The sequence below is a fragment of the Lemur catta genome, chromosome 3, assembly GCF_020740605.2.
Source record: "Lemur catta isolate mLemCat1 chromosome 3, mLemCat1.pri, whole genome shotgun sequence".
Lineage (NCBI taxonomy): Eukaryota > Metazoa > Chordata > Mammalia > Primates > Lemuridae > Lemur > Lemur catta.
The window spans coordinates 24293944-24305977 of NC_059130.1; the positions used below are offsets into that span (position 1 = coordinate 24293944).

The window sequence follows — 12034 nt, forward strand, 5'->3', positions numbered from 1 at the left end:
CTCCGAAAGTGGAACTGGCTTATATATAAGTTTCTTCTCTTGGGTTAAGTTTGAAAAAAACCTGACATGACCTCATGAGCTAATTGTGGGTGAAACTTTTTTCACGTTGTGGTAAAAAAAAAAAAACACATAACATAAAAGTTACAATCTTAACCATTTTAAGTGAGATGTTTAACTCAGAATATTAACTATATAAATATGAAAAATGAGTATATGCACATAAAAATAATACACACTTACAAAGAAAGTGCAAATTTGGAGAAAGCATTAATAGCATATATAAGAAAAATTGATTAAAATCTAGGATAAGGTTTTGACTCTCCCAAGTCAAGAAGAACCAAATAGTTATATCCAGACAAGCTAACTTTTAAGAGTCAGAGATGCTGAATGACTTGATTTGTTGGGGAAGTATTTTGTCTTCTGATAATCCTACTAATATACAGAGGTTCCAGGGCCAGAAGAATCACACATTGTTTTACTGCTTATCTGGTGGTGCCAACTTTTAAAGGCCAACACATATAGGGCTAGTTTTTATTGCAAGGAAGGCAGAGTTGCAATTGATTCTATAAGCCAAATTTGCACGAACAGATGGTGCCTCCAAAACTCCAGACAAAGATCTCAACATGTCTTTTTATATTTCTTCATTTATTTTTCTTATTTTTTCTTTTTTCCATTTCATTTTTCTCAATATCTCTTGAAAAGTAGGAATACTCTCCCCTTTCTCCTGCCTGCACAAGTATAATGATTTCAGAAAGTTCCACAGACTCAAGAGCATGAAAGAAATAATCCTAAAAATTGTTCTCCAAAGTATAATATGATACTTCTCTTTCTTTTAGCTGGCTTTTGGGATTGACTAACATTCCTGGAACTAACCTTTGGACAATCACAGAGGCTGGGTGGGTGTATAAATGCGTTTCTCCATTGGATCCTCTTTCTGATATCCTCTCAGAATTTAGAATATAACTCTATGGGCATATGTCTTGTAATTTGATATCTGGCAATACATTCCATATCTCTCATGAAAAGCATAGTTTCCTATGAAGAGGGCACAATGTACTACTACCCAATAGAAATAATTTCTTGCACCTCCTGATAAAATAAAGGAGAGGAAATTATCCAGTGATAATAATGAAACAAATCCTGCATTTTAATGGACATATGGTGCCTTATTGAAAGGCTCCATGGATTTCCTGGCCCAAAGAAGGTCTAAAGAACCACAGTAAGGTACAACATCCTGGAATGTCAGAATATCAGATATGAAGAAAAGACTCTAAAGACATGAAGAGAAAAAAAAAAAAAAAGACTCCATAGAGTAAGATTAGGTCTGAATGTCATTGATTTTCTTAAAACAATATTAAGGCTAGAAAATAAAATCAAGGAAACCTACTTTAAAGCTAGAATTTGATACATGGTCAAACTGCCTGCAAAATGTGTGTAGATGTATTAAAGGCATTAGCTTTCAGTAAAATGAGAGTGAAAACCAAGGAAGAGAATGACATGATTTAAAGAAACAGGAGATCCAACACATAGAGGAAAGAAGGGAAGTAGCAGGATGATAGGCATATATATAGCTGAACTAGAGAATGATCCAAGAAAATGTGAGCAGAAGGTTGGAGAACATCCTGTAAGAAGTGTTCATAAAAAATTAAACGAAAATTAAACTCAGCATTATGTAATATTTATTGAAAGTTTGGAAAATTTAAATAATCCAGGGTGTTGAACAAGTCTGAATTTTTGATTGGCTCACCCAAAATCATTCCTAGAAGAATTACAGAAACAAGGGAGAAACATGGCTTCCAAGACCTATGAAAAAATTCAGAGACAATGCAAACAAATATCCATAGAGACTGAAGGCTATTTTGAACTGGTGGATATGGAAAGTTGATGTTCACAAGTAGCACAGAGAAGAATAAGATGGAGAAAAATATTTTTGGTTTGGCTCTTGCATTTCACTCCATGGCTCTGGGCCAATTGCATTTCTTAACTCTTCAAGAAAGAAATTTATCAATGGTACTTATTCAATTGCCAATGTGTGGCAGCTACGATGTAATACCTGGGACCCACATAACCTTTGCTGAGGAAGAGTTCGTTGATGTAAACGTGTGTGGACAAACCAGATGATTCCTGGGCTTTCCTTTTCCAGAGTGTCCTCTTCCAAACCTCCAGAGCTAATAACTGTCATGGCCTCCTCCCCATACTCTTAACCATAAGCATGAAAAATGATTTCCTGAATGGAAGATTTTTTTGGTGGAGAGTAAAACAAATAGAGGTGATAGAAATAATTTTGGGGGATGTTTCTTTCCCCTTGGGGCTCATCATTGTCCTTAATTTTACCAAGACCAGTAAAGGCTAGGGCTAACCTACACAGGAAGATCAGAGGCCCCTCTGTTTCATAGGAATTCCTTCACACAAATCTCCCCTTTCCTTGGGCTTCTTATGCCTCCTGCACCACCAGGGTGACCGTTCCACCCTTCAGCTCTCTCCTTCTGGGCCCTTCATTTTGTGATCTTCACTCCATAGTGAGGCACTGCCCAGAGGTTGGTCCAAGGTCTAGCACATGAGTCAATGACCAGATGACTCTTTAGATTCCAGATATTTGCCAGGAGAAAGAATAAAAGTAACAATGGTTTTGGTTTCAGGTATTTAAAACTATCTGCCAGGATTAAGTGTCATTTCTAAGACAGAGCTCTGGAAATTCTCTTGTTTAGATCAATTCCTCAGTGTCTTCTGCTCCAGAATTAACTCAAGAAGTATAGTTGCCCTTTACTTCCTTTTATTGTCACCACTGGAGGCTTAGAAATCAGAATTCTGAAATGTCCTGTCTTGTTGGTGCAACAGGTAATCCAGCAGAGAAAGCACTGGACACTTAAAAGTGTAAGAAAAACACTGCATTGGCCAGGAATCAAATTTGGATTTCTCACATGGGTGGTAAGAAGCACCAGTGCTTGTCCTTTGATTGCTGGAGTAGGTCTAATCAGAAAGAATCTCTGTGAGGACTTTGAAAAAGCAGTTCTAAATTAGGTTTATATACTGTTGTTTTTTTTTTTTCCTGGAAGACACAGCACAGAAAAAACACTCAGCAAAGGTTGCATAGGAGACATATCAGACTTATAGCTATAAAGTTATGGCACTCAAATCAAAATATATGATTTGTAACAGCCTAATTTGGAAAAAGATCTTTCTATCTAGATAAGAGACCTTTATGGAAAAACATCAAAAATTCATTCAGTTCCTTGTGTTTGGTCCTAAATCTAGTGTGGACCTTTAAAAAGTTCATTTTCTCACTGCTTGAAGCAATCTCTTTTCCCTCTCATTGTTGGGTGCTTCTCAATCCCTTTCCTCCCAATCTTGAGATAAATATTAGCTCTTTACTGAAACTGGCATTCAAGACCCAGTGACAGTTGAGGAGGTTGGATATTTGGGCATGTGTGTTAAGTTATTCCAGATATATGAGATAGTGGAGCTTCTCTCCTCTGAAGCCTCTTTTGAGTGCCTGGAAAAGACGGAGGATCCAATAGTCCTGCTTCTAAACTGTGATATCTTGTGTTATTTCCTGTAGACACTAGAACATTAATACTCCTAACCATTTTAAAGATTTTTTTCCCCATTCTGTCTTTGTCTAAAAGCCATGTTTTCACTGTTTTATTCTTTTGTTTATGATTATCCTAGTACAGATTTGTTCTGTTCTTAATATTTAACCCCTTTCTTTCTAATACACTGCTATAGCTGGATTTTATACCCAATTTGTGAGAGAGGGTTCGAGGAAGGAGGATCTCCAGTTGAATGGACCCCTGAGCCTTTATCTGGAGAGTCATCTGCACAAGCTCAGAGAACAGGACTATCCATGCACATCGATGGTTCTCACTGGGGAGCGGTTTTGCCCTCTCCCCCTCCTCCAGCCCTCCTTCCCCCGCATCCCTGCGGGACACTAGGCAAGGTCTGGAAACATTTTTGATGGTCACAACTGGGAGAAGGGAGGAGGGGAGAGCTGTCTTCTGCCATCTAGTCAGCAGAGGCTAGGGATGTTACTAAGCATCTTCTAATCCACGGGAGGAGCCCTCCCCGCAACGAATTATCCGATCCAAAATATCAGTACCATCGAGGTTTTGAGGTTGAGAAACCCCGGTGTAGGTCAATGTGGACACACTTAACCGATGGGAAATCACGAATTCATGACTAGCTGGATATTGGATGCGAAGAAAACTCCAGCGTCAGACACAACTCTCAGATTTTTGGTCCAAGGGTATGGAAGGATGCAGGTGCCCTCAACTGAGACGGGAAAGTGGCAGGAGCAGCAGGTTGTAGGGGGAAGGTCGGAGATCAGTTCAGGGCCCCAGAGGTGTCCTCGAAAGTGTTTTCCATCCAGGCCGTCTGCGTGCTTTATGATGTTGGCCATGCTGGGGGTTCTAGGTGTTCAGCCCCCTTCTCACCCCAGGCGCCTGCCCGCTTCCGCCTCTTCCTGGCACCCTCGTCCACTGCCGGGGCCCCAGGCCCGGCGACAGTCTTGCCACGCGCTGCCGCCTCGCAAAGACGCATCTCTAGGTCAGTTGTGACGAAGTAACTCTGTCTGGGACTTGTGGCTCTGGTGGGCCCAGCAGAGCTCACGGGAAAGCAGGGAGGGAATAGCCTTATGAGAAAGCTACTGGAACGTCGGGTGACCTGTACAAAATCCAAAGATTCCCCGAGGTCAGGGAAAGTGTTTTTCCAGACTGAAAGAAAAAGAGCGGTTTGCTAGCAGCTCCCTGGTGGTCTAGTGGCTAGGATTCGGCGCTTTCACCGCCGCGGCCCGGGTTCGATTCCCGGTCAGGGAACTCCTTTTGCGCCGTCTGGGCACCCTCCAAGGGCCAGGTGCGGAAGAGCCGCCGAGGGCAAGTAATGGTGGGCTGTTTCTCTGGACACGCCTCCCTTGCTTAGCTCCGTGTCACTCGTCAACCGCACAGGTGACTTTCCAGAGCCACTGAGCATCTTGTACAGGTTTACACAACTTCGCAGGGATGCCAATCCACGTGGAGCTGCACCCAAGAACTCCAGGCGTCTTGCCGCTGCCTGAGCTCCCAATGACTAAGAGGGAGGCCAAGCCAAATCGTGGCCTCTGTGCGCACCCTGGAGACGGGCGGGTCAGCTAATTCTCCTCAGCCTTTGGTAGAGGCCACTGGAGGCGATACCCGCAAGGGTGGGAGGGGGTGGGCGGCGGGTAAGGTCCTCAAGGGCTGTCCCCTTTGTAGAGTGAGTGGCGTAGGGAGGTGACGTTAACTGACCCAACAAAGGCAGCATGTGAAGAATGCACAAATGGAAAACTGGTACCGGACTGGAAGCAGAACGTAGGCGTGAAAATCAACCCCAGAACCTCAAAACGATGGTATATAGTCAAATCCCACAATTTCTGCACTCTTCCAAGCTCATGCGCACGTTTTCCCTTTTCCATTCAATACTCCCAAGAGGTGTTCCGATAAATACTGTATCCACTGTAAGCCAAGAGAGCGAGAGTCAGGGAGGCGACACGGACTGACTCGACAGAGGCAGCAGGTAGAGGTAGGTAAATGAGTCAGCTTGGTGGCTGCTGGTCTGGAGCCGCTGCTGAAAGGTGGTCTGGTTAGCCGGATGGTGGGTTGCCCTGTAGGTGACGGTCAGTGAGATTCTTTGGCTGAGAGCTGTCTGGGAGAGTGGCATTGGGCTGGTAGAGGGCAGGGTGGTGACACTCAGGGTGAGGGGATAGGAGCCTGTGCTGTGCCTGCGGAGGGTACACCTGGCAGGGGAGATATCTTTGTCAAGAATTTCAGTCTTTCAAGGTGAAGCTTCTCCGACTCATTCCAGACTTGCATATCCCTGCGATTTCCTCAATGTGGGAAACTGTACTGACATATTTGTGCTAGCAGAGGGCTGCGCTCTTGCTCTCCCCTAACCCGGGTTCAAGATTGACATCGCCCTTCCCTCACTCTGCCGCCTGGCCACTTCCGCGTGGCTTCTTCGTCTGTCTTTTTTCTCTCTTAAAGTCGCCGCATTCTCATCCCTCCTTTTCCCTCCACATTCGAGAGTTCTCTCTCTTTTTCTTTCTTATCAAAAGCCCCACCAATATTTGAAATCTCTCAACCAGAAAGACTGCAATGACTACTCCATTTCATTAGTGGATGATACAGAACAGACTGGTTGAGAGCCACTTGATATTTTCTGGTAAAGGGCGAGACACGCAGCACATCGAAGATTTCTTTTTGACCATGCCCCTTTTTTGTGCACTGTTGAGTTTCCTTCCTTTCCCCTGAACGTATGGCGCTGTGACCCAGCTTTTTGGCTGCAGATAAAGTCCGCAGCTGGTGCGGGAATTAAAGCAAACCAAAAAACTCGTGGGTTTGCTCCAGTGGTTCCAAGATAGAGGCGGACGCTACCAGGATTCGGATTAGAACCGAGGTTACTGCGGCACAACGCGGAGTACTAACCACTCTAGGATACCAATGTGCCCCAAACCTATTAGTCGTCATTTAGCTTCCCTTGATTTTTTTTTTTTAAGGTAAAAACACTTACACCATTTTTATTGCTTTTTTTTTTTTTTGGACAGCTACAGGTCCTCGTGCTTTTCTCCGACGTCTTCTCCAGTTTCCCCTCTCCATTCTGATACATTTCTTATCTCCTCTGCACAGGGCCGGTACCTTTGCACAGGCACCCTGGGAGGAGGTCCTGTTATCTAGTCCTGGTCTCCCTTGCTTCTTTTCCACCTTTTCGCATGTCCCCTTTTGACTCCCTGACTCTTTTTCGCTCCCGTCCCACCAACCCCAGCTGGCGCAACTGGGTTGAAGGAGGGGAGCGCAAGCCGCTCAGATGGTCTGGAGAAGGTGGCACAAAGAACAGAAAGAGCCATCACCAGAGCCCACCAGGCATATAGCGTCCCTTGGGCCCCACTTGGCTCAGGCAGGGGTCACACTCAGGTGTCTCTGAGGGGACTGGCTTCTGAAGAAGGCGAGGGTCAAGGTGGGCCGAAGACTATTCGGCCTCCCTTCTGTGTTCAGTATCCCTCAACACTAGGTTTTCTAATATGATGAACAACACGATTAGTAGACTTAATCTTTTTGGGTTTTGGAAGCTTTGTAGTTTGCATACTTGTCCTACATAAGGCAAACGGTACCGCCTGGAGCATTGTGATTGCATATTTCAGGTAGAGACAAAAAAATCTCCCTGGTGGGTGTCTCTGTGGCGCAATCGGTTAGCGCGTTCGGCTGTTAACCGAAAGGTTGGTGGTTCAAGCCCACCCAGGGACGCAATTCCTATTTTAAAATATTTCCAGTCTTTCCACCTCTGTGTACCTACCCAAAGAGAGAGAAAGACCTCTATCTTATGCATGGCAAGGAAACCCAAAGCAAGGCCCCCTCAAATCTTCTTTAGGAAATGAGATCCCTTGAGAACAAATTAGGTTCATGCATGGGAACACGCAGGAGTATGAATAAATACAAACATCAAAATTATCCTCTACCATACTATTGATAAAAAAGTTCCACTAGTATTTATTTACCCCTTCCCATATAGTTTTGACATTGATTCTATGCTTTTATTATTACAAATAAAGCTGCAATCAGCATTCTTGCACACATATCTTGACCACTTATACAGGTATTTCTATAGGGTAGAGTCCTGGAACAGTGATTGCTCAATTATACTGTTCACATGGTTTTTATATCATATCATTCACCCTTCTTTGTTAGCTTATTATAATAGCCATCACATTTTTTTGGTGATTGTTTGAGGGTTTAGAGTGTACAACTTTAACCTATCACAGTCTGCCTTCAAGCGATATCACAGCTCTTCGCATTTCCCCCACCTGCCTTTATGCTATTAATATCATGCATTTTATTTTACATGTATTATAAACCCCATAATCCCTCTTTATTACTTCCGTTTAAACAGATTTTTTAAAAAGAGATTTAAATACTGAGAAAAGATTCTATATATTTTGCCCATGTAGATGCCATTTCCAGGTTCTTCATTTTCTGTGTACATCTAGCTTTCCTTTGGTATCAGTTTCCTTCTGCCTGGTGGTGACCTTGTTAACTGGGTCCAGAGAACACTGGCCAGAGTGATCCCTCTAGTAGTTTCCTGCCAAGTAACTAACTCAATAGGAGGGGAAAAAAACCTTGCTGGCCCCAGATACTCGTTTTCTCTCTTTTCTTTATAAATTGTATTTCACCTTTGTTGGATGCAAACAACCAAATAACTCTTTTCCCTTTCGTACAAAAATGAATTAACATGCTGATAAGTGACTATTTCCTTCCCAGTGTTTGGTTATTTCTTCAGAAATTATCCTGCTTATGCAAATGATTGAAGGCAATAGAATTGTGCATTTGACAGTGCATCTCTTGCAGACCTGGATTCTTAGAGTAATTGGCCCACATTCTCTTGGTTCCTTTGTTGGATCTCATGAGTAGAAAATGAGATCTTTGGTTTTTACAGATAAAACCTGGTTCTTGGACTTTGTCAATCTATTATCTATCTTTTTTATCTATCTAATTTATTTGTCGTCAATAATTTCTTTCCATCAGTGACAAAACCTAGTTCTTGGACTTTGTCAATCTATTATCTATCATTTTTATCTATCTAATTTATTTGTCATCAATAATTTCTTTCCATCAGTGACATCAGTGTGGTGGGTTTTGGTTTAGTGAAATAAATATCTTGTGATGAACTTTGTGTTGAGATGAACTCTGTGTTATATACACACCAATAGAAGGTATGGGGTACAGGATTTGTACACACAATTTCACTAAATTTTGCTAGGCTACCCTCAGACTGATCCTCAGAATAGCTACATTAGTTTACTTCCCAAATGTAGAAAAATACTGCCAACGTTCCGTTGTTTGAAGACAGAGTTTGTACACCCCCCTCTTACTCCTAAAGACAAAATTTCAAAGGTTTGCATCATCCTAACTGGGTTGGTTCCTAATTATCTCAGTTGAGGTTGTCCTGAAGGTATCTGGACCACACATACATCTAGATGTATGTAATACTAAGTGCAATCCTTTCTCCCTTGGTCATTGAGGCCCCAGAGGCCAGAAGATGTGTTGAAAGAAAAATTGAAATGTCCAACCAATAGGGAAAGAGTTTGATTGACTCAGTAGGAGCTAGATTTGTATTGGCTTTGAGGCACGGACACTTACTAGAGTCAGTGTGAGCCTCTGGCTGCCCACAGAAATTGGGAAGCAAACACCAAAACACATGTGACTGTGCTGGCTCCGCTGGCATTCTGGCTTTTCAATTCCACCAAGTCAGGTTTCTCTCTCTCTCTCTCTCTCTCTCTCTCTCTTTCCCTTTCTTTCTCTCTTTCCCTTCCTCCCTTCCTCCCTCCCTCCCTCCCTCCCTCCCTCCCTTCCTTCCTTCCTTCCTTCCTTCCTTCCTTCCTTCCTTCCTTCCTTCCCTCTCTCTCCTCTCCTCTTCTCTCCTCTCCTTTCTTTTCCTCGACTTCTAGCATACCTCAATTAACACGAAGTCAGTTTTCTAGGTCCCTGTGAGAAGCAGCCCAGAGGGAGCATTATAGAACTTGTTCTTCAGGCGAATTCTTAGCAGTCACTTCTCAGAGGTGGGAGCATGGAGGCCTTTAAGTGCATGGGTGCATAGACCAGGGATGGTTTTGGCTTTTGGACCTCAGCTGGAATGTATACCTTGATTGAAGAGCGGGGTCCAAACTGGCATTCTCTTCCATCCCAGACAGAACTCCAGAAAAGACGGGGCTCAGTGTAACTGAAAAGAGTTGGGCCATACCATTCAGGCTGGACCAGTCGGTTTGCAGTTTTGTAAGGGAGTCTGGAAAATGAACCCTGGACGTAGAAGTATTGGGTGTATTATAAGCTATGCAGGATTTTTCAAACTAGAAACCTTAATGATTCAGGCTGAAGTTTTTCCTCTTCCCTAGGTTCAATTTCTGGCCAAAGCATGTAGTTGTTTTTCTTCTTTTCTCACTGTCAACATAACGTGATTTGTTATTTATGCTGGAGTATTTGTTATTCAGGTAAGCCTGGTCTATGCAGAGATGCAGCAGCCAGGAGCAGGGCTTCTGTCAGCTGAGGAAATGAGAGAAAGAAAAAATCCCACTGGCGTTTTTTGCGGAATAAAAGATGCTAATGACTTTTTCTACTTATCGACTTGGCTGACTTGGGGACGGGGTTGTGATACTACAGTAATCAATCAGTGCTTGGCCTGAGGGGCAGCAACCGCCCTCCAGGCCCCGCCTTCCAGCGTGGGAGGTGTGTTCTGGTGCCGTTCTGGCATAGAACAGAACGTTTGGAACTGATAACCTGGTCGCATTCCCCTACACTCTTGGCGGATCCATGAAGTCCAGGCGGAGAATCATAAAGTCACTGCTGATCCATGCTATCAGTGCTGGGCCTTGGGCAGAAACTAAACCTCCAGGAAGCAGTGTAGCGCTGCAGCGGTACGGAGAGCTCACACGCGGTGAATCTTTAGAGGCCGTGGCTGTAGGGACCAAGGAAGGACGAGGCTCGTGGGCAAAAGCCCTAGTACCGCCGCCAGGAAGCCGTGGGGAGAGCGGCTGGGCCTTTCGCCTGGGTAAAGGGCAGATTCCTGAGGATGCGGGCGCCTCTGCCTGCAGCTACACCAGTGGCGGCCACTCAGCAGGTCCAAGCGGCGGCCTGTGGCACCACGCTGCCTAAGCACCCCCTCCAGAGAACGGAGGGCACGGCAAGCGCTGGGCGCAGCGGCCCCAAACCCGTCAAGGCAGAACTGCCAAGGGGCAGGGACAAAGCAGTGGAGAAGGGCGGGCCAGGGCGTGAGAGCCTTCCGGGATCCGTACACCACACATCGGGAATTGTAGCCATTAAAATGGTTGTTTGCCCGAACGTCCGGACGGTGGTTTGGACCCTTACAGTTTTCTGGACATTATTTAGGGTAGAGGAACGTATGCAATTCTAATATAAAAATATATAGACTTTTAATCGGTGTGACGGTGGAAGGTTGACTGTATACAGCCTCAGGTTGAGATCCAGAAGCGGATTTGGATTGGTTTTCTCTCAGGCAAGTGGACCTGTTCTGCAACTGTGCTCCCAGATGGAGAGAAGCCACCCGGGACCCCTCAGAAACACTTGCTGAGCTTTCAGGGACATAATCGCTTAAGGGATTTCCTTGTCTCCTGAAGAAGTGATTGTCGTGTGCCCCCACCTCCCTTCGTGGGAGCCGGTGACAATTGTGTCCTCCTGTCCAGAAGGCCTAGGAGGCGAAAAATGAGGTGTGGATTGGTAGGCGGTAGATCGGTTGGGTGGGAGTAATGGCAGTCTCTCCTGTTTCTTGCAACTCAAAGATGCAGCTACGCATTTGCCTCCCTACTTACACTAGCACCGGAGCAGAGTCCAGTCGACCCTTTTCCCCGCCCCTGCCTCGGTTGAGAAAAGATTAACATTCAGGAAAAGGGAACTGTTTCCGCCCGGTTTCGAACCGGGGACCTTTCGCGTGTGAGGCGAACGTGATAACCACTACACTACGGAAACCAGACATTTGTTTACACTTCGAAATGTAACCCCGGAAATCGTAATACCTGCCGTTTCCAACGATTCTAATTTCCAACATAAGAAATCCAACTGCATTTCAAAATTCCAGTGAAAAAGACACCAAGAGCACCAGCCATCCCTCAGGCAGAGAAACTGAAGCTCCCACAGGTCCGGTCTCCCCTCCGCGCGCCAGCCACCTCCGCACCCCCACCCCGCGCCGCCTAGGAGTGTGGACGCCGCCCCTCCCGGGCTGCAGACCGCCGCTCGGTGGACTTTTTCTCGACGCTGGTGGTCAAGACTCTTGGCTCTTGACAGATGATTGGTGCTTCGAGTCCACCCTGGATCCGTGCAAGCCCTGCCCTCTCTCCCGTGTTTCCTTCGAAGCGCTTTCGCCTCAGAGCCTCTACATGGTCCTCCCAGTACAGGGGGTCTTTCCGCTTTCTGCCACTATCGCTTATTCTATTGGACTCAATTATTAAATCATGTCTTCGTGTTTCGGACGTTACCGTAGCATAGGCTATGTCTCAGGGCATTTGTCTGCTTGATAAATATCG

General features: G+C 45.1%; 3 non-coding genes across 3 annotated transcripts; 2 read left to right on the top strand and 1 right to left on the bottom strand.

The window, feature by feature from the left end:
• Positions 1–4739: 4739 nt before the first annotated feature.
• On the top strand, positions 4740–4811 carry TRNAE-UUC. Its single transcript has one exon. It is a non-coding gene; the product is annotated as a tRNA-Glu (tRNA).
• Positions 4812–7176: 2365 nt separating this feature from the next.
• Positions 7177–7250, top strand: TRNAN-GUU. Its single transcript has one exon. It is a non-coding gene; the product is annotated as a tRNA-Asn (tRNA).
• Positions 7251–11407: 4157 nt separating this feature from the next.
• On the bottom strand, positions 11408–11480 carry TRNAV-CAC. Its single transcript has one exon. It is a non-coding gene; the product is annotated as a tRNA-Val (tRNA).
• Between the last annotated feature and the right edge of the window lie 554 nt (positions 11481–12034).